At 46.8% G+C, this 24,710-nt stretch overlaps 1 protein-coding gene across 2 annotated transcripts in view; it reads right to left on the bottom strand.

Moving 5' to 3' along the window:
• NCK2 (NCK adaptor protein 2) overlaps positions 1 to 24,325 on the bottom strand; it is a 148,881-nt gene extending 124,556 nt beyond the window's left edge. Inside the window, exon 1 of one of the 2 annotated variants that reach the window (XM_032842447.1) lies at positions 24,107 to 24,325. The gene's annotated coding sequence lies outside the window, so the exon portion shown is untranslated. The remainder of the gene's footprint in view (positions 1 to 24,106) is intronic. The other variant, XM_032842446.1, reaches the window with a different exon arrangement.
• Between the last annotated feature and the right edge of the window lie 385 nt (positions 24,326 to 24,710).

Here is a 24,710-nt window from a genome sequence, read left to right as displayed (position 1 = left end):
GTATAAGAACTTTGTTTAATGTCTACGAAATTTTCATGAGTAATCTAAATATATTAAAAATTAGTGATTTAGATAGATGTAAGTAGGATAAAAGTTTTAGGTGAGCTTTTAGCCATGATTATGTTTTATGATGGGTCTACTTAAATAGTTTCCCCAAATGGTTTTGGTAACTTGAAACTTTGTTGTTTTGTTATGTTAAGTTAAATGATGTATAGTCATTGAAAATCTAGATCATTTTCAAATAAGATAAAATAATGAATATTAATTATTATTGATTAATTAATTATTGAACACCAGTTAATCTACTTTTGGTTTATTATAGAGAAACTTAAGTATGTGGGTATATTAGTAAACATGTTTCATGCAACACTGAGAAATTTACTAGGATCAAGAATATACTTCTTCAAGATATGAAATGTAATTATGAGTTTGCTGATCCCCAGAATGCTAGTGTAAGAGACAGTCCACGATTGCTTGCTTCTTAGTTTTCACTAGGAAGTAAGGATTCTGTGGGTTAAGAATTCTAATCAACAGAAGTACCTGAAATTTCTTCAAAAAAACAAGGGTAAAGGAAAACAAGAGTATTAAGAGTAGACAAGGAGAGGAAAATGACTAGTTGTTCCAGAATGAGAAAAAAACATACATATGAGACGCGATCTGAATGGATATAAAAACACTTGCAGGTTTGTGGATCTGGAATCTCGTAGAGGGAATTTTACATGTGGTCAAGCAGGCTAAGATTGAAATGGATTTGCTTTTCTAATGAGTTTTAATAGCAAGACTACACTGGTACAAAATTAGAATTTGATTTTCTCCCTGGAAAAAAAAGGACAGTATTCTCTTGGACCTTTGGAATGCTTTAGATCAGAGGCGATGATGATGAAAGTTTCTTTATCTTTTAAGCAATCTCCTGGGCAGCAAAGATTTTGTGTTTTAACCAAAGCAACTTCCGGTGCATCACACTGTCTTCATTAGCTCTTGCATGACTTAAGAAAACCCAATCTTCTCGATACTAAAAGAGCTAACTTTTGTTCACAGCGTTGTAACCTTCTGTGTTTGCCTTTAACACCATCTTCTGTGTCATTTTGGTTAAAAAGATAATGAAGGATTATTTCATAATGATCTGTGATCCATTTAGTCAGACTTTCAAACCACTTGACGTTTTGACAACTTCCTAAAATCAAATTCTAAATGGGGGCTTTTTCCACTTTAAAGTAACTCTGAGATTTCCCAGAGGGTCCCTGGAAAATCTCAAAGGATTTGTCTCTCACCTGGGTAAAATATTAAACTAATCAGGTTTATTTGCTGTTAAGTTAGGTGGGATGCACTCTCAAATGAAAGATGCTAAACCTCCTTATCTTATACTTGTATGGACACAGGTTCCGAATGTAAGTGTTCTAGAAAACGAATGAAATTCCTAGAAATCCGTGATGTCCCACTATAATGTTATCAGTCATAATTGCGATTATTATCTTAAAATGTTGTATATCGCACAAATGACCAAATATTTTTACCATTTCCATTATAAAAAATCCTAACAATGAGCATCCTTAAGTCTTTTGACATTTACAGACCACTACTGTCTTACTCTGATGCATTTGCAGAAGTGAGACTCGTGAAAAGGACCCTAGCAGGAACTCCTGATCACTGACACCAAATTACAAGGTGTTGAAACTCTGGTGCTATCTCACAGCTGAAGAAGGCTCCACACCTGACAGCTGGTCCTGTGCAAATGCTGGAGAGCTCAAGATCAAACTGGCTCAGAAGAGAAGCAGCCAACATCAAGGTAGGCTGCTTCCACCCAAGACAGCAGATCAAGAGTATTTCTCTCCACTCCTCTTCCCTCTCTGACCAACCTTTCCCTAATTCTTAGAACCCAAAGGCCTTTATGATTCATTTGCCCGTACTCCACTATGCTCTGGCCTGAAAGATTATTCATACGCTCGGGCCACTGCAAGCAGGGATAATCCAGTCTCCAAACTGCCAGTGGACTGGCCGTGACACTGACGATCCCATAGGTCTGTCCATCACACACTTTCCCCCAACTGACGAAAGCCTCAGTTTCTCTGGAACTAAGCCCCCATCTCTATCAAGTGAGGCTCCCTAACCCGGGGTTTCTATTTCCCTGCCTCAGTTTAACAGCCCCAAAGCCAGAAAACCTTGTGTCCAAGCCTTGTACCAAGAAAGGGACACAAGGCAAGGGTAAGCAGAATAAAACTGCCTTGTGGCCCACAGACCCTTCAATTTTACTGGACTCCAAGGCTGTCACCTTCCCAGCCCTGAGCCTTGAACTCAAGCAGGAATTAGCGGGGGGGTATCCATAACGCCAGGAGAGCTTCCTTTGATAGATCACTGCTCCCCTGGCCACAGGTGCAAGTGTGGCTATTACCAGAACCTCGCCTTTTAACTCTTGAAGGTGCTGCAAATCCGCTGTTAACAGCCATAGCTACCAACAAAACTTCCTGGCCTCTCTGGCCCAAGTTGGTCTTGGTTAACAGGATAGCCCTTGATTATTACTGTTTTAGTCTGTGCTGTCGTCCATGCCACTTGCTGCCCTGACGGACACTTCTGGGGAAGCCGAGCTCAGCTACACAAGATCACTAGACCAAGCCCGCTGGCTTCGGAGAGTGACCCCTTCAGTGGGATTTGATCTTGACTACAGTGGGTCTTGGGGACCATGGCTCTGAGGTACTCCAGGCACTGGGAATTATCCTGCTTAAAATAATGACAGGGACCCTGGGCACAGCTGACTTAAGCACCAACTCTTGTTTTCGGCTTGGGTCATGATCTCAGGGTCCTAGGATCAAAGCCCATGTCAGGCTCCGTTCTTACTAGGAAGTCTGCTTGGTATTCTCTCTCTCCCTCTGTCATTTCCCTTCATCCCCATGTACGCGTGCGCGCGCTCTCTCTCTCTCTCTCTCTCTCGTAGATAAATAAATCATTAAAAATAATCATCATAATCTTCCTGGTCCACTGTACTCTCTCACAAGCTTTAAGTGGGTGTTTGTATGCACAGCCACTAACCACCAAGCCAATGATCTCACTAAGAATGGAACATCAGAAAGGAATGAAGAGGGGCCCCTGGGTGGCTCAGTGGGTTAAGCCTCTGCCTTCGGCTCAGGTCATGATCCCAGGGTCCTGGGATCGAGTCCCGCATCGGGCTCTCTGCTCGGCAGGGAGCCTGCTTCTTCCTCTCTCTCTTTCAGCCTGCCTCTCTGCCTACTTGTGATCTCTGTCAAATAAATAAATAGAATCTTTAAAAAACAAAAAAAAAGAAAGAAATGTCAAAACCATTAAAAAAAAGAAAGAAAGAAAGAAAGAAAGAAAGAAAGAAATGAAGAGAGTGACCGACTAAAAGAATGTGAACCCAAAGTCATGACTTGTGACCACCACACAGACAGCAAAAAAACTCCATCACCTATGAATATCCACAGAGAATCAACAAAGCTCACTTCAAGTGGTGGCTGTGAGTAGTGCTAATGCCTTAAATTTTGATCACCTCTCTCAGGTTAGAGTCTCACCAAAAGAGGGAAATTGTTAAAAATAATAAAAATTAAAAAAAAAAAAAAAAAAAAAAAACAGGGCCCATGTCACCAAACTTCACAGTTTCCATGCTCCCAGAAATGCAATCTTAGGCCAGTCAATGAAGAATGGCCTCATTAGCACTAATTAGGTAATTTGCCTGATAGACCCCTGCCATCCCCTAAAGGAAAGTGACCTTGTCACGACCAATCTGCTTTTCTGTCTACTATAACTTCATTGTTCCTTTTCTCTTCTGCCTATACAAGTCTTGCTTTTTGTACAGTTCCTTGGAGCGCCTTTCTGTCTGCAGGATGAGGTGCTTCCTGGTTCACAAGTCACTGAAGGAAGCCAGTTCGACCTTCAAAAAATTGACTCAGTTGCATTTTGTTTTTTAACACCACCAGGAAGAGAAGCAGCTGTTCCTAAATGATTCTAACTATCAGGGCACCAAAATCTAACATTGTAAAGGATCCCTTTCACAAAATACTAATTAGGTCATTGTCGTAACAAGTTGACCCGGGAAAGTCAAATTCTGTAAGTTACCTTACTGTTCAGCCTCTAGGATTTTCTTTGATACCACAAGTAGGCCATTTGGGCACTGGCACTAGAAGTATCAAGTTAACAGCACATTATATTTGATTCAATGTATACGATGTATGTGGCAAAAGTAAAATCAAAAAGTACCACTCAAGGAAATACAGAGTGGAGGACATGAAACGAAACACAGGGAGGGCCTAGGCGGCCAGGTCAAAGTCAGCCCTGTTTCTGAGAGAAAGGGTTAAACACCATGATCCTGGCACTGACACGTGTGTGTGTGTGTGTGTGTGTGTGTGTGTGTGTACCTGACCTGGCTAACTTCACACATACGGCTGTTTCGCACCTGGGCAAATATGCCCAGATGTGGGAGGAGTCATACTTGACTGTGTCAGGGTTCTCTTTGAGACCAACCTCAGCCCTTCTCTGACTCCCAGTTCTGACTAGCTCTTTACAGGCGGCAGCAAAATGGAAGAAAGCAGCTCAGGTCAGTTATTCTGCAAATTTGAAAACTTTTAAAAATAGTATCTCATAAATCAGTACTCACTACGGATGGGAATAGTTCTGTGGGACGCCTGGGTGAGACTCAGTGGGTTAAGCGTCTGACCCTTGATCTCAGCTCAGGTCTTGATCTCAGGGTGGTGAGTTCAGGCCCCCATGTTGGGCTCCACAATGGGTGTGGAGCCTACTTTAAAAAAAATAAATAAATCATGGGAAAAATCCCTGCACGCCTATCAGGGGGAAGGAAGACCAAGGAAAGCAAAGGTTTGGGAATTAAACTGAGCTTGGCCAGGCTGCTCACCTAAAGACCCCCTGCTCCCTGCTTTCTCCCGCAGAGATCACCCTGAACGGTGCCTGGTGGACAAAGACAAAGGGGAATACAGCCCTAGAAAAAAAGAACATCTAAATGAAGTAAAAAAGCGAGAAAGAAATACATCAAGATTGTCCTACTGTGTGAACAAATTCTAGTCAATTTGTTTCTTAAAAGCAGTAATGCTGTTTGGGGATCACTCAGAGATGAGGTCCTCTAGACAACACGAACTCGAAATGCCTTTACGGAGGGGCCACTGATACTCTTTCCAAAGTCGTGTAGTTTTGGTGACACTGACACTTCCACACTACTGGTGCAGTCTTTAGACGGGCATCGTGGCAACAAAGGTCAAGAACCAGGAGCATGCCCCAGCACTGAACCCTGCAGCCCCTCTCTGAGGAACGGATTCCCTGGAAACAATTCAGTAGAAGAAACGAAGTGACCAAGTCTGTAGGCTCTCTAACGGCTCTGTCACCTCTCTGGGACACCACTCAACAAGGAAACGGTACAAAGATTACTAACAACGGGGAGGAAATGTTCACATTAAGATGAACATAAAATTTTACAGATGTTTACAAATACAAGGACGAGTTACTTAAGAAAGAAACTTAAGTTTCTTTCTTGGGTTAAGACTGCAGGAGGCATCTTCGTCCTCAAATACCATCTTTAAGAGTTACTATGTTGTCTTTAACACGAAAAGAAACTCCACCAAAAAATAAAAAACAAAAACAAAAAAAAAGAAGAAAAATTAAAAGAAAAAACAACAGTGCCAGAAAAGAGATGTCTGAGAAAGCTAAGTCTCCATGACACATGAGTGCTCAGCTCACCTCCTTCCAGACCTGGCAGAGTGCAAAACCCACCTGGGAAAAGCCCAGGAAGAGAGGAGCCTCAGTGGGCTTCCCGCCAGGCTTTCCCAACCAGATGGGTGGGGCCTCAGGGTCCTGAGGCAGCACAATTACTGCCCCTCCAAGTGTGCGGGACACAGGTGTCCACAGGGATGCAGGACCGGGCAGGGGAGGAGGGGTGCCTGCTCAAGTCCCAGCGCCAAGACGATCAGGAGTGCGGATGACCGCCTGCCCGCAGGGCCCTCCACCTGCACGCTGGAGGCACACAGCCGGGGACTTCAAAGGTCCCCTCGCACGTGTGCAAACAGAACATGCCCCCACGAAAACAGAGTGGCTGTCAGGACTGACACTCGGATAAGTCACTTAGCTTCTCTAAAGGGCCTGCCACAACTGTTATGCAGGCAGAAGGGCAGCTTGGAAGGTGACGGTGACAATCAAACAGGACACTGTATGAAATGTAAAGCGCTCAGTAAAGAGTAGCGACCGTCACATTAATACTTCAGGAATCTTCCTCCACACGCCCCATCACTTTATGGGAATGCCCAGCAGCTAGTGTTTATAATCCTACATACAGAGAAGTACAGGGCAAGCCAGGGACGCACCAGTTCTTCTTCCAAACTATTTTTTATAGCATATTTCTGCGAAACATGGTCAGAATTTTGCCACACCACCACTGCGAATCAAAAAGTCCAGCTCTTGGGGCGCCTGGGTGGCTCAGTGGGTTAAGCCTCTGCCTTCAGCTCTGCCTTCATGGTCTCAGGGTCCTGGGATTGAGCCCCACATCAGGTTCTCCGCTCAGCAGGGATCCTGCTTCTCATGCTCTCTCTCTGCCTTCCTCTCTGCCTACCTGTGATCTCTCTCTCTCTGTGTCAAATAAATAAATGAAAATAAAATCTTAAAAAAAAAAAAAAAGTCCAGCTCTTTCATGCAACAGATTTTTTTAAGTCATCAACATTTTCCTGATGCTGGTCGTTACTCTAAACCCCCAGGTACCAAATCCACGTCCCACCCCCATCGCTCTACTAAATGATCAAAACTCCAAGAATAATATTTATATTGTTTAGCTAGTGAACTGAATATATATTTTCCTACCTTGACAATTTAAACGATTAAATTCACAAAAACAATGATTGAGGCTTTTTATCTAATTTTTTTTTTAAGATTTTATTTATCTATTTGACAGAGAGAGATCACAAGTAGATGGAGAGGCAGGCAGAGAGAGAGAGGGAAGCAGGCTCCCTGCCGAGCAGAGAGCCCGATGCGGGACTCGATCCCAGTACCCTGAGATCATGACCTGAGCCGAAGGCAGCAGCTTAACCCACTGAACCACCCAGGCGCCCCGGCTTTTTATCTAATTTAAGTAAAATCCTTTTTAGTTTTTTGTTTTGGTTTGGTTTTTTGCAGAAACGATTTCCCCTCCTTCCCCTACTTGGGAGATGTTCTGCCATCACTGCAGGACTGGGAAGAGTTCTGCCAGTCAACAAATTAAATCACTTTTCTGCAAGGCCTGTGCAGACCATCTCTAGCCCAAGGGCTAGGGCCCAGGAGCCGTCTGTCCCCTCAGACAGAAGAGCCCTGGGTCCCCGAGAGGTGCTGCCCTCCTGTGCACACCCGCCCACCCTTAAGTCAGGCTGGTGAGGCTGCGGGACTCCTCCTTGCGAGGCTTCCAAATGGTTTTCATTTTATGCAGTTGGATTAAAGCACAGTTATTAAAATATTATTTAAAAAACACATTTGAGATATCGTAATATATGTGCTCCTTTATAACTCACTGAACAAAAGGGCGTCGCGGCAGATCTAATAATCACCATAATTTCAAAGGAACGATGAGAGTAGCTCGAGTTTCAACATATCAGCAACCACCGTGATGCAGTTATGAGAATCCCAGTCATTTCTGGAGGACTGTGAATGTCAAGGGTTGTGTCATCTGCATTCACAATGGGAGGAAATACTAAATTTCAGTTAACAACCAGTGAAAAGAAAAATGTGAGTTTTTCCCACCTGGTGTGCTTGGACCAACCCCCACCCAAGTCCATCAACTCACAAACAGCCCCCCTGGGTTCAGGATTCCCTCTCTGAGGAGTCACTTGGAAGTTCACATGATGCCATGAATCTGGGCCATCGGATTCAGCAAATCCCTGGAGTCCAGACTTGGGGCAAGGGGCTGCAGGAGGGACATTTCAAAGCAGAGGGCTCTTTTGTTGATGTGAATAAGAACAAAGCCTACTGATGTGGGGGCACAGCCCAGGGCCAGGACCCAGCCCCCAGTCTGATGCTCTCTTACTGATGCTTACTCTAGGAAGTGCGACCCACTTCCTAGAGTAAGGCCTCTGCCAGCTTGAGAGCTGGAAGAAAGCTTCAGCGATCACTCCGTTCAGCACCACTGTATGGAAACTATGCTCTCAAAAAGCTCATGTATTTTAAAGAAAACCCAAGACCAGCCAACTGGGCAGAAATAGTGCCCTTAAGTGTTTTCCAACAAACCTGGAGTCTTTGGTTTTCATTTCAAGTGATTCTTCTACACAAAACCTCTCAAAAATTGGGTCAAAACAAAAATTTGGAAAAAAAGACAAGATTTCTTAAAAATAAGAAATCTGCAGGTCAAAAGAGAAATAGTAAATTATACGCTGAACACAGAAGCGTGGATTTAAAAGGAAATCATGTTCAAAGAGGCCACTGCAAATGCTGGCGTCCCATAATGTTAATAAACAAATGCACTAATACAAACTGTATTTGTGTGAATGAGTACAGGTGAATCTCTCTGGTCCATGTTGCTCTGGGGAGTGGAACAGTATGCAAGCCTTCTACCCCCAACCCTCAAATCCTACCACTGCTGTATGGGGAGAGGAGGTATAAAAAGGAAAGCAAATGGGCTCCTGACCTTGACTCTGACCCTTTCTGCACCCAAAAGAAAGGGTCAGAGTCTTCTTCTCGCTCTGGAGAAAGATTCTCTAGAACCGCTGGTCAGTGGCTAGAGAAAAAAGGGCCCTCCCAAGGCCCTCTCCGACCCCAAGCCAGCTTCTGAGCCAACTCCCACCTGGGCTTGGACCTCTGCCCATATACACACCTGGAGCTCTATCACAGTACTTGGGCAGGTGGGCAGGGCCACCAGCAGCAGACTCTGTCTACAGCATGGGCCGAGCCCACTGCAGGACCTCCCTCCACACTAAACTCCTCCTCCAACAGGAGAAGCCAGTTGGGGCCACCACCTTCCCCTGCAATCAGGGATCGCCGCAGAGACAGACAGCCATTGCACAGCCAAAGGCACTGGGCACCCAAGAAGACCATGGACATCTGCAGGCCATTATTATTTGCCCGAATTTGGATAGCGTCCACAGGCCATCCCCACCTTCACACAGTACCTCGCGTGCTCTCATGGGCACACACACAACAACAGCATTTTTGGACAGGCCTGGGCATTTGAGGCCCGCTCTCCTGTGGCCCAGACCTGCCCTACCCACAGGGTCCATGGTTATAACTGCATTCCTTGCCCTCTGTGGAGCTCCCAGGGCATCATGCGGAGGCAAGAATGACCCTGTGCTTACACAGGGAAGCACTTACGCTATCCAGAAGGGGTTAAAACCGCGGGGGTGATCAGGCCAGAGGCCCTTCACAGAAAAGCCACGGGACTAGATGCTACTGGCAGGAGAGAGGGTTCAAATGGTAATAGAGAGCATCAGAACCACCTGGGCCACTGGTTCGACAGGAAGAATCCCAAACCAGCGCTTCCCAGGAGACTCAGGCAGTAGGGCCAAAGCTGGCCCCAAAAATCTGTGTGCCTAATACATACCCCAGGGCCACATTCTGGAAGCAGGGAGGCTCCGGTCTTCCCTCCTCTGGAACAGCACCAAGGGCAGTGCTACACTGCCCCTGTGACCACTGAAAACCCTCCTCCCTCAGACAGAATAAATAAATCTCCCATGCAGAATTTCAAATCACTCCCAGACATAACATGCCCCTCCTCAAGGGCGCAGAATAGAACTCCTCCCTGTGTTAAGTGACTTCCTTCCTGTGTATAGTGACTTGCTATATGAACAGAGGAAAAACCAGTTAACTTTACAGTGGGGAAGCCTGCAAACACTTCAACCAGGTGATCAAGGTCAAGAGCAACAGTGACGAGTCACATTGACAGTATGTATACCACTGAGACAAGGCACGGAAAATGGCATTTGACCTCATGATCTCCCTCCCCCAAACCTGTAACTCCAGTCTAATCATAAGAAAAACATCAGACCAATCCCAACTAAGGAACGTTCCAAAGGACAACTGACTGGTATTTCTCAAAAGCATACAGGTCATCAAACCAAGGAGAGCCTGAGAAACTGTCACAGCCAAGAGGAACCTCAAGAGACAAGACGACTAGTGTCATGTGAAATTCTGGGTGGGATCCAGAAAAAAGACATTAGGTAAGAGTCAAGAAAATCCAAATCAAGTACAGACTTTAATTAGCAATAAGGTACCAATACCATCTTTGGAATTTTTTTGTAAATCTAAAACTATTCTAAAATTAGGGCTACCTGCCTGGCTCAGTTGGAAGAGCATGTGATATTAAGGCTGTGAGTTCGAGCCCCACGTTGCGTAGAAGGCTTATTTAAATTTTTTAAAACTTTAAAAAAATTATTAAAACTATTCCAAAGTTAAAGGTTTATTTAAAATAATATATGTATTATACATAAATATGCACATATGCAAAGCATAACATGGACGACTTTCAAGAATTACAAACTGTACTTTGGACAAGTGGGTAAAAACCAGAATGAACAAAAGGAGATAAATGTACCGAATTAGCTTAACACAATAAAATAAGGTTATTACATGGCTGGAACTCAGTACAATTTTTATGCCATTCTTCAAACAGCATGCTATAAGTACTTGAATATGTAAGGTAAGAGACTACATGAGTTTGTAAACAACAACAAAAAACTGCCTCCCTTGAATAAGATGCAGAACAAACTAATTGAACATACATTAAATTCTCTCCTACTCAGGCCCCCAAGAGCCAGGAATCGATGTATTCCAACCAATCTTTAAAAGTGCATCACAATACTCATATCTCAAGTTACGTTCTCATTATTCTCAAATTAAGTTAATTTGAGCAGTAAGCATTAATTACAGTGTATCACAAATTAATTACAGAATATCACAAAAACTACTTTACGCTAATCCACATCATCAAAAGTGAAACGTAAACTGGTTCCGTATGAAATGGAAGACAAATCACTAATTATGATTTTAATTATTTGGCATGCCACCATTAAGCTATTTCTAGATGCTAACCAGAGCGAGAACAGAAACACAAAATTGGCCCACCTTTAGAAATTAGTTTCATATCAACACGCTGTCAAATGGCACAATGATTTGGGTACCAGATAAAGCAGAAGTCAACAATCTGAAACTCTGCATTTAAAATCTACAAAAAGAACATCTATAATGAAGTAAGAAAGAGCTTAAGTTTCAAAGGAGATACACTTCAAACCAGACTATCAGTAGGATACAAAATAAGACTGGGAGAGGTCTGGACAGGAGTGGTTTATAATACTCATTACTAACCCAAGTGAAGTAATAATCTGACTAAATAAATCTTTTCTGGATTAAAATGTAATGGCACGATGCATTTATGCCATTACCAATTAAAAAAATGAGTCAGGAAGTATTAGTGTAATACCCCATGCCAGCCTTCCCTTAAAAGCACCAAAAAGTAGCCTTACCAGTTTTTTTGTTTAGTTTTGTTTGTTCTTTAAAGATTTTACTTATTTGACAGAGAGACACAGCGAAAAGAGGAAACACAAGTAGGGGGAGTGGGAGAGGGAGAAGCAGGCTCCCCACTGAGCAGGGATTCCAGGATCCTTGGATCATGCAGAGGCTTAATGACTGAGCCACCCAGGCGCCCGGCCTTACCGGTTTTTAAGATCTAAAAGTCTCAACATATAAGTAGAGTTCACATTCTCTGAAAATTAGGGACTAGCTGACCCCCCAAATCAAGTGTTCATCCTAAGCGAAGGGGCAGCCCGAGCCTCCGCCAGGCCCTGCAAGAACAGTGCCCTTCCTGGGAAGCGGGAACAGCGTGCCAGCCCAGCGGCAGCGGTGACAGAGGTTGACAGTTGGCAAGTGGGACCATGGCAAGGTCTCTGGGGCCGCATGCAGAACGAAGAAGTTCTTGCAGATCTCAAAGAAAACATTATCCTTCCCTGGAACTGCAGGGAGGTCTACCTGGCCTTGGGGACTCCCCCGCATGCCTCCTTGTACCCACTACAAGATCCCACACATAGGGAACAATCACTTCATAGGCTAGTGAGCTGGGCTGCGAGCTAAGTGGGAACCAGTGAGCCCAGCTTGCATCAGCTTCTAAGATCCCTGAGGGCCAGTTTTTGGGTCCCAAGCCCCGGGCACAGTGCCTCTCCTGTAGCTGGCACTCCAAAGCATGAGCTGTATGATCATGCAGCTGGGCAAAACGGGGACGGCAGTCCAGTCTGTAGGTCAGATCAGCATGAATAACGCAGCCTTTTCTACACTTGCGCACATGCCTTTGCCATCCTCAAACCCCATTCACCAAAAAGGAAGAGCAACAAAACTGACCGTGGAACTCAGATGGGCCCCCTTCCTTGGGAGAAACATCTCTGAAAAGGCACGGTATGGTTCAAATTTTTCAACAGGGAACAGTGGGCCCATACAAGGTTCTCAAAAACAGGAGCGCTATGGCCCTGTTTCACAGAAGACAAAACAGAGGTTGGGAGGTTACAGGTTTGCTGCACAACCTGAGCCAAATAAGCAGCAGGCGGAGAGGAGTCTACACCTGCACTCCTCAGAGGAAGCTGTGTTTTTGCAGTTCAAATCTTGACCAGCTGTTAATGAAGTTCAGGACCACATTGTGTTATTCCAGCTCCTATTATAATTAAAAGTCAAGAAGTCACTACAGGAAAGCCAACCTTTTATTTTCAGGGAGGAGACGTGCACACAAAGCCTGAAGGACAGCCGGGATCCACAGCTCTGGATTCCAGCAGCACACACACCCCAGACCCAATGCACTGCTGAGAGTGTGGGCCTGGGAGGCTCCTCTCGGCCACTCACAACAAGACCCCTGGTAGCCAGCCACTGTCCCGTGACCTGCGCTTTCCTCATTTACACAAGAGCTAATGACAACATTTGCCTCCCTCCACCCAGGCTAGAAGAATCCAATGATACCCAGCCTGGGCAAAGAACAATGAGATATGTTACGTTGTTTTAGACCTCATACCTAGAATGCTTGAGTCTGTCCAAAGAGTTACTATCAACTTTCCAGAGGCCCTTCTCAGTCCACCGAGGATGGGAGCATTTTGGAAAAGACAAGACTGATTGTGCTCTGAACAATCTTCACCAACAGAAATTCAAAAACTCACAAAGTGCTGATTTTTTGTTTATCCTCATAACTGCACAGGAAGAAAGAAGATAGGAAGCAACAAAGTAAAAGTAGAAAGGAAGAGCAGTACAACAGGAAGTGATTTATACAAAATAGATCCAGATAAAGCCAGGGAAATTTCTAATTGAGAGCCCTCTTAATTCCTGGGCTTATCAGACTTGGTCAGTGCGAGTTTAAGTCTTAAAAAAAAAAAAGTGTGGACATCAACGTCATATTCCAGGCTGGCTAATAGGCAGCTCTGCCACTAACCCAGACAGAGACTAACAGCCAAATTATAATTTTCTCCTTCCGTTTCCCTGGATAAGGTCTAATTTGTGGTATTTTCACTCGCTCTCCCCTGAAGAGTTTATTTTTTCGGAGCTATACAAAGGCAGGAGTGAAACACTTGAAAGCTAACAGATGTGACCCACTCAAAGATTATCAGGTTGAACCTAGAATCTTAGGAAGCTTAGTAGTAACAACAGCAAAAACCTTTTTTCCTATGGACAGTCACCAGTTGAAAGGATTCTCAGCTACGTAAAAAGATTTTGAGTGGACCAACCTCTGAAAACTGATTACTTAGTAAGAGCAATTGAGGGGGGCACCTGGGTGGCTCAGTTAGTTAAGCAGCCAACTCTTTGTTTCGGCTCACGTCATGATCTCAGGATCCTGAGATCAAGCCCACCCTTGGGCTCTGTGCTCAGTAGGGAGTCTGCTTGAGATTCTCTCCCTCTGCCCCTTCCCTTCCCGCCACCCCCACCCCTCCACTTGCTCACTCGCTTTCTCTCTCTTCCTCAAATAAATAAATGCAATTGAGAAGGGACCCCATTACTTCCTTGTAAGTGGACATTCTAAGGGGAGCATGTTTTTATCACAGTTCAGCCAGATTTCAAGATGTTTCCCACAAATCAACATTATATACTTATATGGTCCAAATATGTAGAAGCAGAAAATTTGAAAAAGCAGTGTATGCCATATTTTACCACAAATGGTGTTACAGATAAACTGTGGTTAAGTCACTTATAGTCAAGTAGGTTTCTCCTTTATATAACTGTTAAGATGTATAGTGTGTAACTCTCTAAATAGATATTTTTCGTGTTTATAAAAATGGGTGAAAAAAAATGATCACCATATGGGCAACTGTGTGAAAAAATACAAGTGCCATAATTTAAGGGTTTAAGTAGAGAAGCATTCACTGACATCAAGGTTGCTTAAATACCGAAATTCTGGCCAGGTTCATTTTCAGTGATGGGGGCTGTCCTGTTGGTTGTAGGACGATTGGCCCCTGGCCACTTAAGACACTAGGAGCACTGCCCAGTCAAGATAACTCGAAAATGTCTCCAGACACTGCAATGTCTACACAGGCACAATCACCCCCAGTTGAGAACCACTCATCTATATATGGGACTGGAGGTTCAAATCTCAATGAAGTTTTTTAAAATACTAACAGTTTAAAAAAAAGGATTTCTGTATTTGTAAAAGGGAATGGCTTTCATTTCTTAATCCATACCTAATAGCCAGTAAGATCCAAAAATGGATGGGAATTTACACGTACTAATGTGCATGACGTTGAAAACTTATCTTCTTCCTCCAACATGTAACCCCCACCAGCCTGACACACAGAGGAAAAGAGGATCTGCCTCTCTCTTTTGACAGGTGGAATCCGCTTTCCTGAACAGCGCTGAGCGCAGGGCACAGTCAAGTTTAAGCAGCAATGCAGTCAACACTGGAGGCTTCCTCTGTGACACATCAAGTGAGCCTTGGTTCCACCCAGGCATGCTCCAAAGTGGAAATTCAGACAACCCAGTGTGCGTGATCCCCACTCCCCTTTCTCTTTTTTAGAGGATAATGGCAAAATGTGTTTATAGTCACCACTGGGTCTTATCTTCTGAACCATATAAAACAGACCGACTAAGAAAAGTAGGGGAAGGCACTAAAGCCCAACAGATGGCTTAATAAAGGGGTAGCAGGGACAGCTTCGAACTACAAGCTAGGGATGGCCCAGGAAAGCTAGACCGGAAGCATATAAAGGAAAAAACCATCCAAGAGCAGGTACTGGAGACAGATGGAAAACAGACTTGAAGATAAACGGTCGGGATGGTGGCGTACATTAAGTAAGTCACGTGCAAAGGTGAAACACAGAGTGGAGAACCAAGAAAATGGAAAGAAAAATCTGTTTTTCTCTCTGTCTTGCCTGATTCTGTTCCTCAATTGGTTTTTTTTTTAAAGTGGTTTGATGAAAATTCACTATTCGCCTGTATCAAATTTCCTGAAACTGTCTCTAAAATAACTCCCTGAATCCCTTGTTATTTCTTGATCTCTTAAAAATTCTCAAGCAGTTTGCAGTTTTTATGTTAACGTCCCCAAGCTGGCTTCTGTCACTCAGAGCAGTAAGAGGGCTGTTTATCACCGATTCAGACCTCTCCCTACCAGCCCAACACCAACAGAATTGCAAATAGGGAAACCAGCTTTTAAAATCACTGTTCTTAAAATGGACATACAAGAACGGAAGAGAGCAACTGCTCTTTCTTCTCTTCTGCAGCCCGATTCCTGAGTGACATAATTAAACTATTTGTTGACTTGCAGACATCCTTAAATATTCAGCCAAAATTCTTGAGATATTAAACTGAGGCACATTCTCCAAGGAAAATCAATGTCGACATTGATGGGCTTTGTTTGGTAAGACAGCCACTGGCACTTTCTAGGCATCTCAGTGTGACCTCAGCTTCTTGGAACAGTTATTAGCTGGCCACCCCCACCGCTGCTGGGAGAATTATTACGCTTGTTTAAGTAAAGCAATCTTTGCCGCTACTCCTCCTGGAACATGCTACATACAGAGCTGGCCACAGGAGAAACAGCTTGACTGCAAATCCAAGCCTGTGAATTCAGAGGAGCTGCCCAAGGTGTAGTCCTTCTGAAACCACTGTGTTCCCAAGTCTTGGTACAGACACACAGACGCCTCCCCAACAGAGACACCAGACTCTTCGTTCCACGTGAGGGCTACCCGCTCTGGGAAAAGGCTAGCCAACGCTCTGACAGCCTCTAAGGGTCTCTCCAAAATGGAAGGTTAGGTTAAGGACGGTCTGGCTTGGAATGGCGACCAATGTCAACGCCCCCATCGGAAGCCTATAACAGAAGCCTTCTGAAAATCCAGACTGACACTTGACCTGGTCTCTCTAGTGATCTGAGAAGGAGATTTTCAAAACCATTTTGGGATTCTTCAAGACACAGACATCATCAAAGCACAAAGGAAAGCGTTTGGTGTGTTGGGCTCCAGGCTCCAAGCCCCTCCCTCCCTACCTTCTCTTTACTACACAGGAACTCATTAAGACACAGCTGCAACTGACAATGGCCTCCCAAAAGGCTCAGGAGCTACGTGGAGGAGCAAGAGAATCCCCAGTCCTCTCTCCGCAGTCCCCACGGTGATGGGACATTGGGTGGGGCACAGACACATATGAAAGGACCTCGTGTGCAGACCTGCCCAACAGTGCTAGAGGCAGGCTTGCGGGTCACTCTCAAATTACTGTTAATTTACTGTAGTAATGCTGTTACTACTCAACATGGAAACCTCCTCACTTACCGGTGTCCTATTGCAAATCCCTCAGCGCTGCTTCTCAGTGTGTGGTGCCCATCCCAACATAAGTCACCTGGGAACTCAGCAGAAGAGGGCATCCTCACTCCAGACCTTTGCTTCAGAGCCTCTGTGGTGGGTCCAACCATCCGAGCCCTCCAGCAATGCTGATGCCCATCTCAGAACTGGCGAGTTTGCCCATTGGAGGAGCACCGACCTCCGGGATACAGCAAGGAAGGGCAGAGAGGAGAAGCAAGGCCAAGGGTGCTCGGTCATGCTCCCCTGAGACCCCACAGAGCTAGCCTTCCACAGCCAAGTGAGTGGCTCTAACTCTTTGTTCCGTCCTTCCCAAGCTCAGGCCTTCCTCCACTGCTTGGCTAATCAAAAACGTTCCAGAATGAACCAATATCCAAGCTCCACTCTTTATCAATGGTCTTCCATCAAAGTTTCTCAAATATTATACCTAATAAAAGTCTATAGTTCTGTTTACATATTTTCAGCTACATCTCAATGAAAAGATGGGTGGCCTAGCTTTGGGGATGAGAGCAGAGACCCTGAAGTCAGGGGGTCTGAGTTCCAGACCTGCCATTTGCTAGCTGTGGAAACTCAGGCAAGGTAACCTGCTATTTCCCTGCACCCTGATCTAGAAGGACAAAAAACACTTAATTTTTTAGAGGATTCAGTGAGTTATTACTTTGTATGAAGTACTTAGAACAGTAATTACAATGTGTGATTGTGTGTATGTGTTCACGGATAAACTAATCACTAAAAAAAAATACGATTTTCGCTTTAGTACTTATAAATCAAGTACTTCACATCCATCAGAATTAGGTTGAATCCTAATACCCAAAAGTTGTTTTACATTGGTAATTTAGCCTCTAGAATCCAAAACACATTTTAAAGTCTTTGTAAAATGTACCAAGTATTTTAATTACATGTAATCAAATATGACTTTAGCCTCTAAAATTGAGGGCACGAGATCTCACATTATTCCCTGTAACTACATGGACTACACCTTTCCCACTCGGGAGTAATAATAATTGCCGTTACTATTATTCCAAAGTGTTTCCACTCTGTCTTTTTAGCTTTCTCAACTTTGGAATGTACAGAATAAATGAAGTGGAATCATCAGAATTAGATCCACCTGCACTCCGCAACATGGCGGCCACCAGCGTCACCGGGCTCTTGGCCTCTCCAGGGCAAGAAGGAACGTGATGGGCCAACAGTGCAGAACATGGCCAATTGCAAAGACCACACACAAGGAAGACGATGTATGTTATCTCACTAATAAGACTTTCCATCAATTACACGTAGAAATAAAAATATTTTAAAGCTCTTGGGTAAAAAGAAAAATATTACAAAAATTAGTTTTATTTGTTGGGCTTCAAATTTTCAATGTGGCTACATTGAAAATTATGTCCGTGGCTCACATCTGTGGCCCGCAGCAGATTTCAACAGAACAGCACTGTTCTTGACAATCACTTCAAAGGGCATCTGCAAGGAAACAGGTCACATGAAAGCAGACACACAGGACGTTCTGCACCCATTCTCTCCTCCCTCAGGGGCATGCACGGTTCGGAGGTGCAGGCCTGCAGCTATGCGGTGATGCCACTAGTATAAGGGGTAACACTGAATCAAGCCCAGTGGACAGAATTCTTTGAAACGAAGGTGATTATAAACTTCGGTCTTGTTACCGCCATTAGCAAAGTGCCATTCAGTGTCCAGACACAGATGACTGTAGTGGCTCAGGGTACAGGGCAGAGGCGGGGGTTGGGGGGGTAAATTTAGAAGCTGGGGGAAACACGAAGGGAGCCCAGGTGTGCAGACCCACACATGCCACACAGAGGACTTGGGACAGTGGTCTGATGTGGACAAGGGCCAGTCTGGAATCACAGTGCGGTGAGCCGGACGGATCGGCAAGAGTGGTCAAAAGGGACTCTGACAGTCCACGCACAAGAGGAAATCAGAAGTACAGCAGGACTCAGATGTAGGAGAGCTTCCGGTGGGAAGATCACTAAGACAGGGGATGGGGGGTGGGATATTCAGGGATGACTGAGTGAGTCACTGATGGAGCGCTTAACTGAGAAGGCCTGCAAGTCAAGAGACAGTGACACGCAGACGTCTGCTTGTGAAACTCAAGAGTTTTAGGTGGGCACGATCGATAAGAAGCTGGATAATTCACATGAATGACGGACTAAGCGAATAAACGAATGAACATACCGATATGGAGCGGGAGAGCTGTCTGCCACACAGACCTCCCCCTGCCATCCGCCATCATCCTGCACAACCCAAAAGGACCTGAGTCAGAAGTGGGCATACAGCGCTCAGGGTGTACCTGAGCAAACTCGGGCCTGCACCAGCACCGAAGGGACCCCTGCTGACACCGTGGAGGCTGTAGGGTCACAGTAACAGAGGCCCAGAGGAGGGGATGGCCTTGCCCTCCCACTTTGCTCTCTTCACCCAGGGCCAGGAAGCGCTTTCATGGCCATACAAACCCAGTGCTTTCACGAGATCTGATATTTTATCACAATCCTGATCCCAAAAACACCTACCTCCACTGAGGGGAAGCATCCATAACTGCATTAGGTCAGCACTGCTCTCTCCCCTTAATCATCCCACCTAAAATCTGACCAGCATCTGGAAGCCCAGTGCCAAGGATCCTTCCCTATGCTGAGTCTGTGTGACTAGGAAAGAGCCGCCATCCCCTCCTTACCTCTGCTCTGTAACCACCCCTGGCAGGTGTCCTCAAATACAGATTCCAGATCTGGGTTAAGGAAGCAAGAGGACTTCCCAAGATGATCAGTCTTGTTTCCCAACACAGGGTTACACACTGGTATGAACTGACTTGTTCCCCGCCCCCTCCCAGTATGTTGAAGCTCTAAGCCCCACTGTGACTGCATTTGGAGACAGAGCCTTTGAGGAAGTAATTAAGATTCAGTGAGGCCGTATGGGTGGGGCCCTAATCCCACAGGACTGGTGACTTTTTAAGAGGAAAAGCCACCAGTGACTCTCTCCAGGCAGAAAAGAGAGGGCACACAAGGACGAAGCAAGAATGTGCCCTTCTACAAGCCAGGACGAGAGGCTCACCAAGGACTGAATCAGCCTGCCTTTGATCTTGGCCTTCCCAGCTTCCAGAAGGATGAGAAACAAATTTCTGTTTTGCACCCGGCCTGTGCGGTTCTGTTTCTGTATCCAGAACACACGGTGAGGAAGAACAAGCACATTTCCACTTGCAGGCACTGTCTAGGGTGATGCTGGCTCCCAGCAACGAAGCGAGGACAAAAGTTTCACTTGAACTGCTCACTGACACGGTCTCCCCGAAACGGCTCACCTTCAAAGAGTCAATGCACACGGAGACCCTGCTCCCACCGCTCTCTGCTTGCACCTGCGATGTGACAAAGGCATCCACGCAAGGTCTGTGCACTCCGCGTCCCAGTGGGATGAGCTAGCACATCAGTAACCTTACAAAAACAGCTCCCCAGCACCCTTCTGGGGTTCCCCACCTGCCATCTGCTTAGCCTCAGGGCTAACCGCACAGGGATCCGATGGGAAGCACTTACCACCCTCAAGTTCAAGCTCTGTCCTCCCTGCTGTTGTCCCTGAGCTCTAGACTCCTCACGGAGAAAGAAGGACCCGCGCCCATTTTACCATGTTATTTCAAATATGAAACAGGATGGCATGTGTGGAACGCCATTTGTAAGCCCTGAATTAGCATGTCAGTATTAACGCCGATTACTCTTACCTGCCTGTGGCACTTCGGATCTTCATGAATCACTGACCAGCACAACTACCAAGAGGAAACTGCAATATTTAAGTTTGGAATGTGCTGGAAGCTTCTTCTCTTAAAAACATGAAAAATACAAAGGGGAGGAAGAAGTAAGGCGGAGCTAACAAACTCACTGACCCAGCAGGTAACAAAGGCTTTGCCCCAAGCTGCCAGTTCAGGCTGGCTCCCACAATCCACTGAAAAGCATAGGTATGCAGCCAAACCTACAGGTGGTTATGCAACCGGATTTGTTTCTTGTTTTGCTTTTTGTTTGTTTTGTTGGGTTTGTTTTGTTTTGGTTTTTGGTTTAAGTTTAGCTGCAGGACTATAAATGACTCCTCTGACCAAGATCTAACCAAATAAGAGAGGCCACCAGGCCAAATTCGCCCATTGTCTGGACATCCTGGGGACAAAAGCTTCCACGATGTCATAGGTTCTGAGCAGATGTACAAAGATCCTGGAGATCTTTCATTACTCACATCTCCGTGGGAACCTAGAGCCCCAATAACTCAATAGGCTCAGAACTCGGTATTCACGTGTTTAGTTAGTATTCATTGGGAACCATGAGTATAAGGTATGAACACAAGAAATCATAGGGCAAACTGTGACGTGTGTATGTGTGGGGGTGAGTGGATATAACTTGCTAATGTTGATTACACCTTCAGAAATACATACTTTGAGATCTGTTCAAAGTAAAATGCAGGAAAAGAAAAAACAGTCTAATTTTTAAAACTGTGTTACTAAAATGGCCTAAAGAACTAGGAAACTATTTTTACTTTAGCTGCATACTTTTGATAACCAGTTAAAGGCTGTCTTGACCTCCTTCTAAGTTGTCTGAACTCAAGCATTTAACAACATACATGATAGCACTTTTTAACTTAGGCCCTTTGAAAACATGCCATGAAAGATTTCCATCACTCATCTGAAGAAAGAGAAACCATTTGGAAGCACCATTTGCTATCCCTCTGGATGGGAAAACTAATTCCCTAAGCCTCTGGGGTGAGTCGTGGGGAGTTTCCAGTTCATTTGTGAAAAAAAGTTCTGCTTACTAGTTTTCCCAAACATTGCCCACTGCCCTCCCCTGCAGGTCCAGCAAGCAATTTTCAGCTCCTCAGCTAGCCGGCCTCATTCTGAATGATGGAGAACCACGTCCAAAAGCCCTCTCTGCCCCCAGCACACGCTGCAAGTCAGTCTGGGCCATTGGAAGCATGTGTATCCCAGGGAGCAACACAGCCTCATTTAGCCAGGGCAAATTAAGCTAATGCAAGTTATCAAGTAAAGGACTCCAGGTTATTCCGGGCAATCAGGAAGTCTTTAGGGTATTTCAAAAGGTTATCAAGTTTGTGCACATGCAAAGAAGATTTCCGGTGTATTTAATATGGATGATAATGCCTTTCTCAAATACTGTGTACATAAGATCTGCTGCCAGTTGGAAAACCTCAATGTTCCCCCAATGCAAATGACAGGATAGGGTCACAGATTTCAGGGAAGGAGAGAAGTTAAGCATATAGCATGTAATAAAACAAAACTCGAAGCTTGGAAACTGAGCACAGTTCTTAGAAATGCACCTTAAACAGCCCCACCCATTTAAAAAGGGCCCGTTTCATGGCGCCTGGCTGGCTGAGTCGGTGGAGTAGGGGACTTCTGATCTTGGGGTTCTGAGTTCCAGCCCCACATTGGGTATAGAGATTACTTACAAATAGAATCTTTAAAAATAAATAAATACATAAATACATAAATAAATAGGGGCCAGTTTCTCCACAAGTGGGCAGAGGCGGGTGATGGTGTGGTCAGTTCCACGGGTGGTGATTTGCCACCCAGTTTGATCCTAAGTTCGGTGATCAACACTGTCCTGTGTTTTGGTAGCAGCTGAGAAGCTCCGAGCCCAGGTGAGGCCTAGCGGAGAGGAAGCAGAGTCAAGCATCTTCTCCACAAGCTCCCCACCGCTTGAAGTTCTCAATGTCAGCCTCCAAGTAGCTGCAGCCAGAAGACCACAAACATCCGGCCTTTCTCTCCCATCAAAAGTACACCTCACCAACCTCAACAGGAGAAATAATTAAGGTAGGATTTTCCCTTGCTGGTCACTGCTTCACCAGCCTGGTTAACACCCATTTCTTGGGAAATCCCTGTTCCAAACACCTGCATCAACAGCCCCAGCTCCCAGTTAAGCCCATTTTCTCTCCATGCATTCACTACCACCGTTTCCCTTCTAGGTCTATAAACACCGAAAATGCTGGAATCCTGTTAATTTACCCACCTATCTAGGAGCACCTGGTAAGGGCATTAAGAGTATTCAGAAGCAAAGTTTAGATCTGTTTTGATAAGTTACAGTAGCCCTGGTTAATTTCATTTTCACTCATTTGAAGATTTGAAAAGCAGGGCTGCTAACAATATCAAACGCAATGGTATGAAACACACCCGAATTACTCTCATTCCTACCCAAATCCCTTCCCAGAAGGCAGGAGAAGCCAGGGCTGGGCCTGAAGTAGGAAGGGCCTCTCCTACCTGCAGGTCCTGGGCTAAGTCAATGCCCACTGGCCTCTGGGGTACAGTTTCTGTTTGGGTCAATGGAAGGAGGAGGCCTGCAAGATTTGTAGGTTCCTGGGGCCTGCTCATCCCATTATGCAGACACAAACTTGGCAGATATAGCCTTAAACCTGTTGGCAAAATAAACAAAACCTAATAAAGGGGAAACCGCCAACCGGAACTGTCTGAAGTGATAGAGGCCCACCATACAGGTTCCTGCTTTGTCCCTGAAGCTGTTACAATGCTAGTTAAAGTCAGGTGCCTGCGGTTCATCAGTCAATGACACCCCCCCACCCCGCATCCTGCGCAGACCTTCCTCAGCGATCATTATTGTCTACAAATTAAAGCGTTTTTGCAAATTAGATACCTCTACACAATGCCACGCTAACTGCGCTCACAAGGGAGTTACCTTCAGTGCCTTAAAAATCACACACCGAATTCTTCCAGAACCACTCGGTGCTTAAATCGCCCTGAATAAACCGAGAGGGCAGAGCGATGTGAGAAACTTTTCTTTCAGGTGGCTGTAAGAGAGTCATGTAAATCTGGGACAGGACGCAGAGCCTGGAACCCATCACAAAGCGCCCCTCGCCCAGGCGAGGACCTCCTTTATGCGATGTGACAGCAAGCTTTGTGCGGGATCGTAAATAGTTGTCATAAACACAGTAAGTTCTCCGGGCCATGCTCGGCCTCCCGCGTCCCCGCGCCGGGGCCGGGCGAAGCTGGGCTATTCTTCCCGGAGACTCTCGCCACGGCAACCCCGGCCACCGAACGGTCCCACGCCGGCCCCCGCCTCGGTGCCCGCCGCTGCCGGCCCGCAGGCCGGACGCATCCCCCCACCCCGCCCCACGCGCCCGGGGGTCTCTGGTCCTGGGAACGCGCCGCCCAGGCCCCCCCTGCGTCCGCCCGCCGCCCTCGCCCCCGCCCCCCGCGCGGGCCGGGAGAAGGTGAAGGGGGGCGCCCGGAAGGCGGACGGGAAGGTGCGGAGCCGGGAGGTGCCCGGCAGTCGCGGCCGCAGGGGGCCAGGCCGCGGCGGGGCCCCAGGGCACCGGCTGAGAGCCGAGGGCACCGGCCCCCCGGCCCCTCCCCCGGCGCGCGCCAACTCCGCCGCGCGGCCCAAGTTCGCGGCCCCCGCCCCGAGCCCGCCCGCAGCGCTTACCTCGCCTTGGGCCGCCCGCCGAGGCCGGAGGGCAGCCGCGCGGGTCCCGGGGCGGCGGCCGCTCAGCGCCCGCCCAGGCGCCGCTCTTTGTCTGCGCCGCTCCCTCCTCCCGCCGCTCGGGGGACGCTGCCGGCCCGGGCGGACCCCGCCGGCCCGGCCGCCGCGAGCCTCCCGCCGCCGAGCCCTCCCCGCCGCCTGCCGCCCGCTCGGCCGCGCGGCTCCGGCCTGACGATCCCCGCGGCGGCGGCGGCGGCGGCGGCGGCGGCGACCCTCCCCCGGCGCGCTGCGCCCGCCTCCTCCGCGCGCTTCCTCCTCCCCCTCCTCCCGCCGCTCCTCCCCGGCCGCGCCGCGACACCGCCCAGGGGCCGGCCCGAGCCCGCGCGCGCGGCGGGGGCCCGACGCACACCTGGGGGCGCGCAGGCAGCGCCGGGGGCTCGGCCTCGGCCGGGAGACTAGGCGCTCGGGAGCGGCGGGCGCGGCGGGCGCGGCGGGCGCGCGGGGTCGGCGCCGACCTGGAGGAGAGGTTCCCGCTCCCCAAACTGCCGGCTCCGGGAATGGGGCAGCGGTGGGGGTGAGCCAAACGGAGAGGAAATAAAGGCAGCAA

The sequence above is a fragment of the Lontra canadensis genome, unplaced genomic scaffold (genome assembly GCF_010015895.1).
Source record: "Lontra canadensis isolate GAN:19392208 unplaced genomic scaffold, GSC_riverotter_1.0 scaffold130, whole genome shotgun sequence".
NCBI lineage: Eukaryota > Metazoa > Chordata > Mammalia > Carnivora > Mustelidae > Lontra > Lontra canadensis.
The sequence above is the reverse complement of the archived record's forward strand: the minus strand, read 5'-3'. Positions and strand labels throughout refer to the sequence as shown.